A 16,126-nucleotide genomic window follows, 5' to 3' on the forward strand; every position below is an offset into this window, starting at 1 on the left:
TACCTCTATCAAATCTCCTCTCAAGCTTCTCTGTTCTAAGGAGAACAACCCCAGCTTCTCCAGTCTATCCACGTAACTAAAGACCCTCATCCCTGGAATCATTGTGGTAAATTTCTTCTGCACCCTTTCTAAGGCCTTCACATCTTTCCTAAAGTGCAGTGCCCAGAACTGGACACAATACTCCAGTTGTGGCCAAACCAGTGTTTTATAAATGTTCATCATGACTTCCTTGCTTTTGTACTCTATGCCTCTATTTATAAAGCCCAGGATCCTGTATGCTTTTTTAATTGCTTTCTCAACCTGCCCTGCCACCTTCAATGATTTGTGTACATATACCCCCAGGCCTCTCTGTTCCTGTACCCTTTTTAGAATTGTACCCTTTCATTTATATTGCCTCTCTTCATTCTTCCTACCAAAATGCGTCACCTCGCATTTTTCTGTGATAAATTTCATCTGCCACGTATCCGCCCATGCCACCAGCCTGTCTATGTCCTCTTGAAGTCTATCACTATCCTCCTTGCTGTTCACTACACTTCCAAATTTTGTGTCATCTGCAAATTTGGAAATTGTGCCCTATACACCCAAGTCCAAGTCATTAATATATATAAAGAAAAGCAGTGGTCCTAGAACTGACCCCTGGGGAACACCATAAGTTTTTTATTTTACTCATATATGACATTAATGCTACAGTCACAAAGCTACTCCTGACATTTGAGTACCATTGTTACAGTAATATTAGAGATCAAAGCATAAACGAGACCAAGTTTGGCATATACTCTTGTGAGTTTTAAAATATCCTATGGGGAAGGAAACCTGCTGTCCTTACCCGGTCTGGCCTATACGTGACTCCAGTCCCAAGCCAATTGACTCTTAGCTGCCCTCTGAAGTGGCCTAGCAATCCACTCAGTTGTATCAAATCACTTATAGCGGTTCAAGAAAAAGGCCCACCATTGCATTCTCAGAGCAACTTGGGATGGGTAATAAATGCTGGCCTTGCCAGTGATGCCCACATCCTTAAAATGAATAATAAAAAAAACAGCCGGCTTAGGGAGTCCGGAATTTCCATGGCCCAGCCACCAATCGAATTTTAAAACTCACAACAGTATATGCTAAACTTGGTTAATATGAGGAGTGCATAAGGTACAAACTCTTAGAGATGCTCGTGTTGTTATTATGTAGAATATATACGAGATTTAACCTGTGAAAACATCTACTAATTTTTTTCATAGATTTTGTTTTTTGGATTATTGCGAGGGGTAAAACTAAATATGTAGTTGATAAAAATTGAATGATAAATTCATCTCACAAGCTTTGGCATTAAAAGATTAGAAAAACAAATGTAAAGGAGTGATTTCAAGGCTGTAATCTCATCTGAAATTTATTTTCACAACTTCCTTTCTGTAACCGCATAAAGCAGTAACTAATGATTTTTAATTTTTTTGTATATAAAGTTTAACTTCGTTGAGCTTCTGTTTATAAGAAAGGTATGTTCTTCAATGTGCTATATGTTCTTGGCTATAGTTTCCCCTCAAGTTGCTATGTGTGTGCTGTAGTTAATGGCTCAACTTCTCAGTCTTTAACAACAGCAACAGCAGCAGCCATCACCACCGCCACTTTGTAGAAGCAAAGTTTTTGGAGGGTTGCAAAGCTCGAAAGGGTTACAGAGCATAGGGAGGGGCGAAGCCACAAAAGGATTTAAACACGAAGATGATCATTTTTAATTTGAGGCATTGAGGGGCAGGGAGCCAATGTAGGTCAGTGGAGCACTGGGGAGATGGGTGAGCCCCACTTGGTGTGGGATAGAAAGCAGCAGCAGAGATTTGGATGAACTAAAGTTTATGGAGGGTGGAAGATGGGAGGCTAGGCAGGAGAGCATTGGAATCGTTGAGTCTGGAGGTGATAAAGGCATGGATGAGGATTTCAGCAGCAGATGAACTGAGGCGTGGATGATGTTATAGAGGTGGAAGTAGGTGGTCTTTGTGTTGAGGGAAGATATGGGGCCGGAAGCTCAGTTTGAGGCTGCAAACAGTCTGGTTCAATCTGAGACGATGGCCGGGGAAGAGGATGGAATTGGTGGGGAAGGCATGGAGCTTGAGGCGGGGGCCAAAGATGATGGCTTTGGCCTTCCTAACGTTTAACTGGAAGAAACTGTGGCTCATCCATGACTGGCTGTCGGATAAGCAGTCTGATAACACAGAGGCAGTGGAGGGGTCGTGAGGCGTGATGGTGAGGTAGAGCTGGGTGTCATCAGCATAACCTGACACCATCTCTTCGGATGATGTCACCAAGGTGCAGCTGTAGATGGGGAAGAGGGGACTAAGGATAGATCCTTAGGGGTCTCCAGAGGTAATGATGCAAGGGCAGGAAGATAAGCCATTGCTGGAGATGCTCTGGATTTGATTGGATAGGTAAGAATGGAATCAAGCTCGGACAGTCCCACTGGGATGAACAACGGAGGAGAGGTGTTGGAGGAGGATGGTGCGGATGAGTGTCAAATGTTGCAGAGAATGATGAGGGATAGTGCATCATTTAGATTCGAGCTGTTTCAGTACTGTGGCAGGGATGGAAACCTGATTAGCGAGATTCAAATATGGGGTTGTTGGAAAATAGACACTGATTTGGGAGGTGACAACATGTTCAAGGACTTGGAGAGGAAAGGGTGGTTGGAGATGGATTCTGATAGTTTGCAAGGACAGAGGGGTCATAGGAGGGGTGTGATGCAGTTTTGAAAGGGATAATATCTGAGAAGAAGGAGCCATTTACAATGAAAGCCAGCATGGGGGCCAGGAAAGGATGTTGGGTGGTTAGCAGTTTAGTAGTAATGAGGACAAGAGGGCAGGATGTAGGTCTAACAGACAAGATGAGTTCAGAGAGCATGAGGGGAGTTAGGAGAGACACTTGAGAAAGATGCGGGTTCAGGGCTGGGGCAGGGAGTCTTTGGGAGAGATAAGGCTTGGTGGGAAATCTTCAACTCAATGGTTCCTCTGAGCTCTTTCCTCTCTCTTTTCCAAACATATCTATAGTTTTGTTGTTGATTCCATCTATTCATCCACTTCCTTCAGATTGCATGTTCTTAGTGCACACAGCCTTCATTCTTCTCCCAGCGGAACAGCAACATCTTAATCTACTCCAAGGTCATCTTGTTTCTTTCAATTCCTAGAATTCACAGTGTTGGTTCAGGGGTACATGTTGCGCCTGGACACTGGGACAACTGCCCGCCCTTTTCTTCCAACAGTGCTATGGAATCTTTTACATCCATCCGAGCAGGAGATGGGACCTCTGACAATGCAACACTCCCTCAGTGTTCCACTGAAGTATCAGTCTCAGTTGTGTGCTCAGGTCCTGGAATGGGGCTTGAACCCGCAACCTTCTGAGTCAAAGAGAGAGCGCTACCAACTGAACTAAGATCATACTTTTAAATTAAGCAGAGTTTTCTGATGATATATCTTTTGTTTTGACCCAGAAAGTACTTATTCTCTCACCTGATATCACCTGGTTTATTTTTTTAGACTCGATGACACTTGTTACACCTGGTCTTATATTCATTTTCCAGGTGGTTGAATTCTGTGACAATAAGACTCACAATTCTGAAGCACCAAACATGCAGAACAAGATGTGCAACTACAGGAGCACTTGGGACGTGATCAGCAAGTCAGAAGATTTTGAGAACAACCCTCCAACTAATATCCTTCCCCTTGCTCCAAAAGTTACTTTGCTGCAGGCCAAAGACCGGGTGCTGTGTTTAGTTCTCGATGATTCTGGAAGCATGAGTGCGGTATGTCCTGTTATGAAATAGTAGTGTCGTTTCAGACTCTTGATATGAAGGTCATCACGCACACTCCTCGACTGGTCATTATTAACCAAATAATTTAGAAGAACAAAAACAAACTTGTAACTTTGTTTTTAGTTAGCAGCCGAAGAGTCAAGCCTTTCATACGAGACCTGCTTATCCTTTTATATTTTAAAAAAATAGTCTGTATAATTGTGGACTTCCTTCTGGTTGGTCCATACCAACATGTGCCTGTCAAATGATTTCAGCGATCAAGTAGTCCATAAGAAAGATGGACTTGGTGACATTCCTCTTCACCCACAGGAACTCTACAATTTTGTTAATTGAATTAAAATCAGCCCAGCGATTCTAGCACATTGCCCCACACATCCAGACCATTATTTTCAATGTGTGTACGTTCCTGTTTGCATGCAGTTTGACCCTATTCTCTGGGTAGTGCCTGGTTCACTGATAGACACAATAGTATCACTGTGACTTACCCACAACAGGGGGGCCCGGCTACAAGAAAAAAATAAGCTAAAAATAGCGGTACTCTCAGGAAAGAAAGGAAGAAAGAAGTAGTGTTAGTTGAGATCAGTGTTGGCCAGGGTATCGGGAGAATTCCTTCCCTTCTTTGAATAGTGTCAGGAGATCTTTTATGCCCACTTGAATAGCTAGATGAGGCCTGAGTTCAACGCCTCATCCAGCACCCCCGACAATGCAGCACTTCCTCAGTACTGCACTAAAGTGTCAGCCTAGTTTATATGCTCAAGTCTGCTTGGGCTTGAACCCACAAAGGAAGTGATGAGAATTTATTAAAATTACATTGGGAAAAAAACATTTTATTAGTCCCTTAAATACGAAGATTGCTGCTTATTATGGAGATTGAGTTTTGCATCTGACTTGCGTTCTTTTTGTAAATAGGAACACCGAATTGTAAGGCTCCAACAGGCAGCGGAGATATTCTTGCTGCAGATTATTGAAGTAGGATCGAAGGTCGGCATTGTTACTTTTAACAGTTTTCCATCTATTAAAGCAAGTTTGACAGTAATTGATAGTTATGATGTACGGGAGCAGCTTAAACAGTACCTTCCCAAAAGCGCTAATGGTGGAACAGATATCTGTGCAGGGGTTCGGTCTGGTTTTCAGGTAAGTCCTAAAGTCCCGTAAGATTTTTACTAATCCAATATTTTCAATATAATTATTAAATTTTTCACACATTGATGATAACTGATTGCTTTGCAGGTACTTCGTGGGGATGACAGTGTTACGAATGGTGATGAAATAGTTTTGCTGACTGATGGGGAGGACGGTGGAATAAGCACTTTCTTTCGAGAGGTGGAACAAAGTGGAGCTGTTATCCACACCATAGCATTAGGACCAAATGCAGCCAAACAATTAGAACAGCTATCAATTAAGACAGGCAAGCAATATTTAATGTGTTTGTGCTGATCAGTTATTACATTCGATTTCTGTAGCAAATGAAATACAAGAATTAGTTTTAATGGATATTTGAAGTATTTTTGAAAATACCCCACATTTATTTACTATGTTAAAAGTATATTTTTTAAGGGCTGCCTTGATGATTCAGTGAGTAGCTGAGCCTTACAAACCAGAAATGTCCCAGATTTGGTCCCTGATAGATAGAAAGAAAGAACTCCCATTTATATAGTGCCTTTCACAACCTTAGGGCATAAGAACATAAGAAATAGGAGTAGGAGTAGGCCATGTGGCCCTTCGAGCATGCTCCGCCATTCATTAAGATGATGGCTGATCTTCGACCTCAACTCCACTTTCCTGCCTGGTCCCCATATCCCTTGATTCCATTGGAGTCCAAAAATCTATCGATTTCAGGACATCCCAAAGCGCTTTGCAGTCAATGGAATACTTTTTCTTTGAAGTGCAATCACTGTTGTGATGTAGGAAATTGATCTGTGCTAAATTAGCTGCTCTCGGTGTGGGGCAGTGGTAGCTAGCTCCTCTGAGCCCTTGGGTTAAGAAGGGGGGAGAAAGATCGACCAGGATTTGCACTCCTGGTCATTATCCTGTGACTCCCGCTGGAAAGTGTGTACCCGTGGACATATGGTAAGGACAGTGTCAGGCTCAGCTACGATGCTCCCGCTTGGTTGGCCCACCATTCACTGTCTCAGTTCAAATAATAGTAATGGCCATTCATGTAAGTTACTAGAGGGAACCACACCCCAGTAAGAGTCAGCACCTTCAGGAAAAGAGCAGGGGAGATCATTGAGGGAAAAAAGGGAAATGTATTTGAATAGTTAACTGTTCTGCTGCCTGCACAAATAACTGTGGAGATCTTTGTAACATAACAAACGTTAAAGAAAAACAAGTTAATCATTAGCATGTGGGGAAACTTTTAGAGACAATAATCCAGGACAAAATTAATTGGCACTTGGAAATAAATGAAAGTCAATAGGGATTTGTTAAAGGAAAATCGTGTTTGACTCACTTGATTGAGTTCTTTAATGAAATAACAGAGAGGGTTGATGAGGGTAGTGTGGTTGATATGTATATGGACTTTCAAAAGGCATTTGATAAAATACCACATAATAGACTTGTTAGAAAAATTAAAGCCCATGGGATTAAAGGGTCAGTGGCAGCATGGATACAAAATTGGCTACATGAGAGTAGAAAGGAGAGAGTAGTGGTGAACGGTTGTTTTCCAGACTGGAGGGAAGTATAAAGTGGTGTTCCCCAGGGGTCAGTATTAGGACCACTGCTCTTTTTGATATATATTAATGACCTGGACTTCAGTATAGAGGGTATAATTTCAAAGTTTGCAGATGACACAAAACTCAGAACAGACTTCAGGGTGACATAGGCAGACAGGTGAAATGGGCAGTAACATGGCAGATGAAATTTAACACAAAAGTGTGAAGTGATACATTTTGATAGGAAGAATGAGGAGCGGCAATATAAACTAAATGGTACAATTTTAAAGGGGGTGCAGGAGCGGAGAGACCTGGGGTTGTATGTACACAAATCTTTGAAGGTGGCAGGAAAAGTTGAGAAGGCTGTTAAAAAAGCATATGGGATCCTGGACTTTATTAATAAAGGCATAGTATACAAAAGCAAGGAAGTTATGCTAATCCTTTATAAAACACTGGTTAGGCCTCAGCTGGAGTATCGTGTTCAATTCTCCACACTTTAGGAAGGATGTCAAGGCCATAGAGAGGGTGTAGAAGAGATTCACTAGAATGGTGCCAGGGATGGGGGTCTTCAGTTATGTGGAGAGACTGGAGAAGCTGGGGTTGTCCTCCTTACAAAAGAGAAGGTTAAGGGGAGATTTGATAGAGGTGTTCAAAATCATGAACGGTTTTGATAAAGTAAGTAAGGAGCAACTGTTTCCAGTGGCAGAAGGGTCGGTAATCAGAGGACACAGATTTAAGGTGATCAGCAAAAGAGCCAGAGGCGACATGAGGAAACATTTTTTTTTACCCAGTGAGTTGTTATGATCTGGAATGCACTGCCTGAAAGGGTGGTGGAAGCAGATTCAATAATAACTTTCAAAAGGGAATTGGATAAATACTCGAAGGGAAAAAAAACTTACAGGGCTATGGGGAAAGAGCAGGGGAATGGGTCTAATTAGATAGCTCTTTCAAAGAGCCGACACAAGCATGCTGGGCTGAATGGCCTCCTTCTGTGCTGTACCTACTATGATACTATAATAATGTTTAGCTTTTACACTTTTAGGGGGAGGGAGAGACCCACAATTTAACCATGTTAATGCCTTCATATGCTAATAGCATACGACACAATTTCACCAATATGTCTACCAGTTAAATTTGTATATTTGTATACTTCAAGATAATTGGCAAAAGAACCAAAGGGAGAGGAGGAGAAATTTTTTTCACGCAGTGGGTTGTTATGATCTGGAATGCACTGCCTGAAAGGGTGGTGGAAGCAGATTCAATAGGAACTTTCAAAAGGGAATTGGATAAATACTTGAAAAGGAAAAAAAATTGCAGGGCTATGGGGAAAGAACAGGTAAGTGGAACTAATTGAATAGCTCTTTCAAAGAGCCAGCACGGGCACGAGAGGCCAAATGGCCTCCTTCTGTGCTGTAAGATTCTATGATTATCTGCTCCCAAGCAGTTCCCAGATCAGAAAGTCCAACCTCACGTATTGTAATGTAGAGAAGAGATTCCTCCCATTGTTACTCACGGGAGCCCCTCCCTTTACCAAACTACAAACTATGAATATGATTTTCCTTTTGAAAGTTACTATTGAATGTGGAACTCGCTACCACATGGAGTAGTTGAGGTGAATAGCATAAATGCATTTAAGGTGAAGCTAGGTAAGTACATGAGGGAGAAAGGAATGGAAGGATATGACCAGAGGGTGAGATGAAGTAAACAGAGTGGGAAGAGGCTTGTGTGGAGCACACGTACTGGCATAGACTGGTTGGGCTGAATGGCCTGTTTCTGTGCTGTAAATTCTAAATAATTCTATGAATTGTTAAGGGTACAAGCCTAAGTACAGAGTTAACCATCACTTGTTCAGTTAGGACTGCTGGAGCACATTTCATGGCTTGAGAAAGCTATGGCTTGTTTACGAGCACCCACTACAATTTTTTTGAAGTTTTTTCTGTCCCCTAGCCAATAACCAAGATCAAATTCAGAAGCTACGTTTCCTATTCACATTGCCTGGTATTCTGCTACTTAATAATCCGCCCCCCTCCCCCAAAAAAAATGTCTACAGCTAATTGTGCTTTCAATTCATTATTTCATCGGGCAGAATGTCAGTTTTATTATTAGATTCTATGGTTTAAATTCATGCAAAGTTTTTTTTCAATCATTAAAGAGCACTATCATTATCTGTTTTTATTGTATAATTTTTAATATTCGTTCTTCAGGAGGTTTACGGTTTTCAGCCACTGATAACGTGGATACAAATGGATTAATCGATGCTTTCACTGGATTAGTATCGGGAAATGGAAACATTAGCCAACAGTCAATCCAGGTATGATTACCCTTCAGAGAGTTACTTTCCATCTTTTTCTTCTGCTAACAACAGCCTTCGTGCTTTAAAAATAATTTTTCTGTTTGCTGACAGCTTGAAAGCTCTGGAAAGCAGATTCAAGGGAACGGCTGGTTCAATGGCACGGTTTTCATCGATAAAACGGTTGGGAACGACACGTTCTTTGTAATCACGTTGGCAGACTGGTCCCCCGCTTATGTTAGTACATGGCCCCAGTGGGAACAATTACAGTAACACAAACTTTGAGATAGACGGCAACTTACTTGCAGCCCGGCTTAAAATTCCAGGCAGGGCACAGGTATGGCTGTCATTAGACTGTGTTTTATTTTTCACTGTTTTATCTTTGGCTTCCTTCATTTAAATTAAAATGACACGTTTTCTATCAGGCAGGAGCCTGGACCTACATGATACAAAATCAAGCTGGTGCAAATCAGGTGATAACCATCACTATAACATCCCGTGCAGCAGATGAGACAATCCCCCCAGTCATAGTCAATGCTCATATCAATAAAGGGACATCAGCTTGGCCGAACCCACTGGTCGTTTTTGCAGAAGTCAGTCATGGATTTCTGCCTGTCGTTGGTGCAAAAGTGACGGCCACGATGGAACGGGCTGATGGTCAATCTGTGGACTTTGAACTTTTGGACAATGGTTCAGGTAAATACATGTGTTGTTATAGAAGTTGGTTAGCAATTGGTCACTTTTCTTTGCAATCAAAGTAAGATATTATTGGAAGGTAAATTAACTTTCAAAAATTCAACCCTGTACTTGACATTTTAGGCCTTTATTTGTCTTTTTTATCTTTAGGTTCTGATGCTGTTAAAAACGATGGTATTTATTCTCAGTACTTTACTAATTTTGGTGGGAACGGGAGATACAGGCTTAAAGTATCTGTCCAAGGAAAAGATGGAGTAGCAAGATTAGCAGCCAGGAAGCAAGGCTATGCCATGTACATACCAGGATATGTACAAAATGGTAATGTATTGATGGGTATATACTTCACATTGGATATGGTAGTGTAACATTGCCCGCGTCCACCCCTACCTCAGCCCACCTACCTCTGAGGCCCTCGTCCATGCCTTTGTCACCTCCAGACTTGGCTATGGATTTTGGCTATGGCACTGGACTAGCAATCCAATGGTCATGAGTTTAAATCTCACCATGATAAATTGCAAAACAGAATCTAATAAATCTGTAATTTATGACCATGAAAACTGTTGAATTGTTATTTTTTTTAAAAACCAACTGGTTAATTTCTGCCATCCTTCAACTGACCAGTGCCCTCTGAAGAGGCCTAGCAAGCTACTCGGGTGCAAAACAATTGCTATGGCAAGTAGAGATGGGTAATAAATGCAGTGTCGCCCACATCCCAAGAACAAATAAAAGCAATTTTATTCTTTTTGTAAAGTACAATTATTTCCACAAGATAAGTTCAGTGGTAGAAGACTCTTTGTCTCATTTGATCTGAACCTTCAAGGATAACAACCCTATCATATTAGAGTCTTACCATCTATCTGAACAAGCAGACAGATTCAGCATCACACAGCACCTCCGACAATGCACAAATCCCCCAGTTCTGCAATTTAGTGTCAGCCTAATGTCTCATGTTGAAAAGTTCTGATGGATTGAAGTTGGGATTGGAAAATGAGTGTATGGGATGAGACAAGACTGGAGCCTATGGCCTGCCAATCTGTGTTTTAGTGTGTCAGCACATATATGGACTACATCACCAGAGTTGCTGATTGAAATAACCGTTTAACCGCTTTAATCCATTTCCTGAATGTGTCCTTTGCTTTTCTGGTAGGCCATATTCAACAAAACCCACCAAAGCCTCCAATCGTTGAAGATGATTCTCAGGCAAAGTTGGAAAGCTTCAGCAGAGTCAAATCAGGGGGCACATGTTTCGTAAGTCAGATTCCTGTGGAACCTCTCCCCGATAAGTTTCCTCCTAGTAAAATTATGGATCTTAAAGCAACAATAGTTAAGGATAAAATACAACTGAAATGGACAGCACCAGGCGATGACCTTGATCAAGGAAATGGTAATTTAAATTATTTTTCAACTTATAGATTGTGAGTGATTCCATCACTGAGCTTTCAGCCTACTTTAAGGCTGGGGGCCCCCATGAAATATTTTATCATCAATCAATACCCTGTTCAGTCGATTCCATATATGCAGTCTCTTAGCTGGGGAGATATTTTCCCTACCTGCACATTTCTGATGTCATGAAACACTGAATGCATTTAACATTAAAAAACCTTTTATTTTAAATAATTTAGTGACAGCAATTTAACCTGATCTCTTTAACCAGTGCACTACAAGTAGCGCACAGGAGCAATTAAACTCCCTTAGTCCCTTAGTGTCCTCATCATTCTTTCAAAAGTCAAAGAAGCCCTGATTAAAGTATCAGCAATCTTTCCTTCTTGCCAACTTTTCCCCCCTCTTTGCCCCTTTCCAGAGGGCTTTGAATTCTTGCTAATGTATAGTTTCACAGGAGTCAGGCACTCTCAGGTCCTCACCCATGTGGACATTACTTGTGTGCAAGTCTTGACAATAAGCATTGGCAGGCAGGACATCACAACCAAGCCTTTTCCAACTTTCAGCAATCACTGGATGGCGATCAGCAACAAGAAACCTGGCTGATTTTTCCCTTCATAATCCAAGGTGATGTGACCAACTGTTGCACAATTACAAGTACACGTCTATGAACTAACTCAGCACAGATCAGGGATCAAACTTGGAACTGTCCTGTTCTGTATAGGCCAGCTACTCACTGGATAAACTGAACCAATGGGGCACCCTTCAGTAGTCCCTTTTCATCAAATTACAAATCCTCAACATAATGAACTAAGTCAGGTGTATATAATGTTGAGATGATAAAAATGATGCTTGGCTCTTTCTGCTCTTCGCCTCCCCAAACAGAAAAATAAATGGTTTCACAAACACTTTCTTGAAGACTGAGCCCTTTAGCATCATTTTTGTGATCTTTAATATATTTGGTTTAAAGAGTGAGTGCTAATTATCTAATTGGAGGAACTGCCTTGTATAAGTGTCCAACATTGTGAAGGAATGGAATTAACATCAGTTGATACAGTCATTAACTCAGTGCCTCAGCTTGAACTATGCATTTAATGAAGGGGAGGAGGGGTAATGGTCTACATTCGAGATAGTTTGGAAATAACTGATTTGATATCCCAGAGGAAGGCTGCTTTACACTGTGTGACGCTGCTTTACACTGTGACGCTGTGTGTTTTACACTCCACCCGATTTTCTTTTCCATTGACTTTGATGGAAAGGAAAATCAGGCAAGATGTAAAAACGAACTGCCGATTCGCTATTGCCCGTTTTGCGCTACTGCACCAGTCCCAATTCACCTCCCATTGTTTAATATTCTTTCCATGTTTAAGCGAAAAAAGTGAGATTTATTTAAGTAAGTGGAATTTGCTTTCCCTGTTACTCTATTTGTTCTCTTGTAGGCTATAAAAAGGTTAACAAACCTTATCGGGTCTCACCTAACCATGTGTTTCAGTCTGCCTTCGAAAAGATTGGCGACAATGCAAACGAGGGCAGATGTAAAAGACATGGGCTTCGATGTTAACTCCCCCTGCCTGGCGGAAACCTTTCCTGCCCCGATCTGGCCAACTGCCATTTTAAATTGCAGGCCACAAGGACACTGGCCCCAAGACAGCAGGGTCCTTTTTAAATATGCAAGTCAGGCTCTGATGACATTATTAGGACCTGATCTGCCATTTTAACCTGAGGCCTGAGATGGGGAGCAATGGTGGCTGGCCCGCAATTGCCAAACCTGCTGGGAACAGCATTCAGGTTTGGAAGAGGCCCAACGAGGTAAGTTTTTAAAATTACTTATTTAGTTTTCTTGTGGGGCCAGGAAGAGCAGGCATGCCCTTTAATGGACTTGCCTTATGCTGGGGACCATTCCCATGCACCACCCCCCGCCCCCCCCCCCCCCGGCGTTGGCCTCCTGCCGCCCGAATTGCCACTCCCACCTGCCGGCCGTGCAATGATTCCTCCCAGGTACAGGTGGGAGTCTGATCTTCCAAATGAGGCACAAGAGCTAAAATCTTTCCTGGCCTCAGCATGTGAGCATGTCGCTCGCCCTGAGTTGAAATCAAGGCCATGACATTGAGGTCAGATCTCAAGGGAGTCCTATTGTTACTTCCCTCGGTTATATTATTGTATCATTAGAGATTGAGCAGTATGGGCAGACTCTTGAACATAAGGCACTCAGACCACTTTTAGGAGTGACCAGTACCACTGTACCTCAGAGAATACTTAAGATAGACCCAAAATTGTAATGGAGGCATTCAAAAATTGAATGAATGTTATAAAGGAGAGTCTTAGTGAAAAAAGGTTTGTTGGGCCAAATGACCTTTTCATGTTCTTGCCTTTTCTTATGTTCTCAATTCATTTCCTTCACACCATTGGCCTCACTCCAATATTTTAGTGAATCGGACAATGTGTAAGAAGGTAATTTCAAGAACCTAAATGATGCATTATCTTGCATTCACATTTTTCATTTCTCTTCTTCTAGCTTCCTACTACGAAATAAGGTTTAGCGGAAACTTTCCACAACTGAAAGATGATTTTCCAAATGCTCAAAGCGTAAACACCACAGACTTGAAGCCAAAGCCTGCTAACTCGGAAGAAACACTAATGGTATCTGAGTATGTTGAGTTGAAAAATGGGACAGTAATCTACTTTGCAGTTCGTGCATTTGATAAAGTAAACCAATCTTCTGAGTTGTCAAATATAGCACAGGCTACTTTGATTTTGCCCCCTACAGTACCGCCTAAGCCACCTAGTCCATCAAATCCACCTAGTCCATCAAATCCACCTAGTCCATCAAAGCCACCTAGTCCATCAAAGCCACCTAGTCCATCAAAGCCACCTAGTCCATCAAAGCCGCCTAGTCCATCAAAGCCACCTAGTCCATCAAAGCTACCTAGTCCATCAAAGCCACCTAGTCCATCTAACCCATCTTACCAACCTAATGAAGCCATGATATTTAGCATTACAACAATTGTTTTGATAGCTGGTGGTGCTGTTATTGCTTTTGCCCTGATAATTGCTATCTGTGTGTGTGTTATGGTTAACAGAGGTCATAGGAAAGTATCACCCAGTTAGGAAACATAACAGCTACAGCAAGATATAATTGTAGTTCTTGATTTTATTATAATTATTCAGAGGTAACAACAAAAGTCAGCCAAGTTCAATTTGCAACACTGTAATTTAACTCACCTTGAGAATTTGTGTGAAGAAAAACAACTGGCTTTTCCTTGAATGTCCGTCCCTGTTGCTGTTGGACTTAGACTGCATCATATTTGACGTAAATCGTTTTAAACCCAGCTTGTGTAAAATAATTAGATGAGTAATGTAAATTCCATCTAAAAGGTCTGGTAAAATCCCATTGATCATTTGTAAATTCTAGTATATTTTTAATTCTTTGCATTTGAGTCTAATTTTCCTCTCTGTGTTTGGGATCTAATGTTATTTGTGCTCAGGCAAAGAAATTTTGCAACCAACATCAATATGGCTTTGTTTGGGATGGGCAGAGGCTACACCCCTTACAAGACCCCTTAGAGCTCCCAACGTAAAGCAGGGACCTGGTGTTTTCGGGTCCCAGGTTAATTCCCATTCCTTCTGGAACACTTTTGGGGGAAAGGCACAGATTTTCTGCCTCTGGGTTTGTATCTTGTTAATAATGTTACTTAAGGGAGTAGTAGCAAGACCGCTTAAAGAGTTTGAACGGATATAATTCGTTTGAAGAAAAGATTTGCATTTATATAATACCTTGTCCTGTCTCAGAAACGTACCCAAAGCACTTCAGATGCAGTGGGTTACGTTGATGTGCAGTGACTGAAATGTAGGGAGGCAGATCTCGTCCACGCAAAAGACAAGTGGAGTTATATACAATCATCTTTTTGAAAGAAAATGAATGTCAGTTAGTATCAGGACATCACTCCAGATAACTGAAGCTTAACTGCTCAGTTTTACCACACTGGTGGGCTCCCCGAATTGATTGGTTGGTCGAGATGCCACACAGTGCGCTATTCAACCATGCTGAACGGAAAGCTCCCAGGTCCCTATCCTTGACCTGCGCCATGTTTGCTTGGCTCTCAAGGCTTGCCCAGTTGGCCTCGGTGTCCCTGGCCTAGCGAAGGGGGAAAAATATCAGCCAGGGTTTCCTCTCCTAATTTCTATTCAGTGACTTCTCTGATAATTTAGAGGATGAGGGCTGGATCAGGCTCAGCTGCAGCGTCCATGAGGTGAACAAACTGTGCCAGTCCCTGTCCAGGCTCCCATGTGAAGAATGGCCAGTTAGACGCAAGTGGTGAGCTCCCATAATGCCATGTGCCAACATGTGTCAGCACCTTCGGAAGAGAAAAGAGGGGTGGAAACGGGAACAAGCGAACTTTTTATTTTAAAAAAAAAGTAGCCTGCAACATTTCTGCTAAATCTGCTGCCTGTGCAAATGACAAAATGTCCAAACAGTGCATGTCATTTTCTTAATAAGTTTCCAAATTCAATCGTCTGATGCACTGTTGAAAAATTGGCATTTTCCACATGAGCACCTGATTTTTGCATCCAAATACGCACAGCCCATTCCCATGAGCTGTATTATATCTCTAGGAATCTTGTATTGGTGTACTTTCAGTGCTGTAATGAACTGTGTATGACATGAATAGCTTAGATGTTGCTTTAATAAAGAACAATAATATCTGATTTGCAATATTTGTAGCAAAATTGATTTCTTCCACATGTCTCATTAATGTCATATTTACTATGAACACGGAGCTGCTATTGGAGTAACATTGTTTTTAGGAAAGGCTGCACCCTCTATATTTAAACCGAAAGTGTATTTGTTTCTATAAAGGCTCTCAAGGGACACTAAGGGAATCCAGCGATATGGGGATAGGGCGGGAAAGTGGAGTTGAGGTAGAAGATCAGTCATGATCTGATTGAATGGTGGAGCAGACACGAATGGCCATATGGCCTACTGCTCCTATTTTTTTATGTTCTTATGTAAAACTTGGTGAACAGGAAATACAAACAAATCAGGTATTGTTTAGTCATTAAGCTGGAGGGCGAGTTGGAGACACTCTGACACATAAGGGATGATGTGGAGATGCCGGTGATGGACTGGGGTTGACAATTGTAAACAATTTTACAACACCAAGTTATAGTCCAGCAATTTTATTTTAAATTCACAAGCTTTCGGAGACTTCCTCCTTCCTCAGGTAAATGTTTCAGGAGCTCCTTGAAGCCTACGCATTTATACATATAGAACAATACATGGTGTTCACAGACTGCCCCTGCAACTGCCCGTTGCCAAGGCAA

General features: G+C 41.7%; 1 pseudogene; it reads left to right on the forward strand.

Moving 5' to 3' along the window:
• Window positions 1-15,494, forward strand: part of LOC137325654 (calcium-activated chloride channel regulator 1-like) — a 36,707-nt pseudogene extending 21,213 nt beyond the window's left edge.
• The last annotated feature ends 632 nt before the right edge of the window (window positions 15,495-16,126 follow it).

Source organism: Heptranchias perlo, chromosome 9 (genome assembly GCF_035084215.1).
Source record: "Heptranchias perlo isolate sHepPer1 chromosome 9, sHepPer1.hap1, whole genome shotgun sequence".
Taxonomy (NCBI): Eukaryota; Metazoa; Chordata; class Chondrichthyes; order Hexanchiformes; family Hexanchidae; genus Heptranchias; species Heptranchias perlo.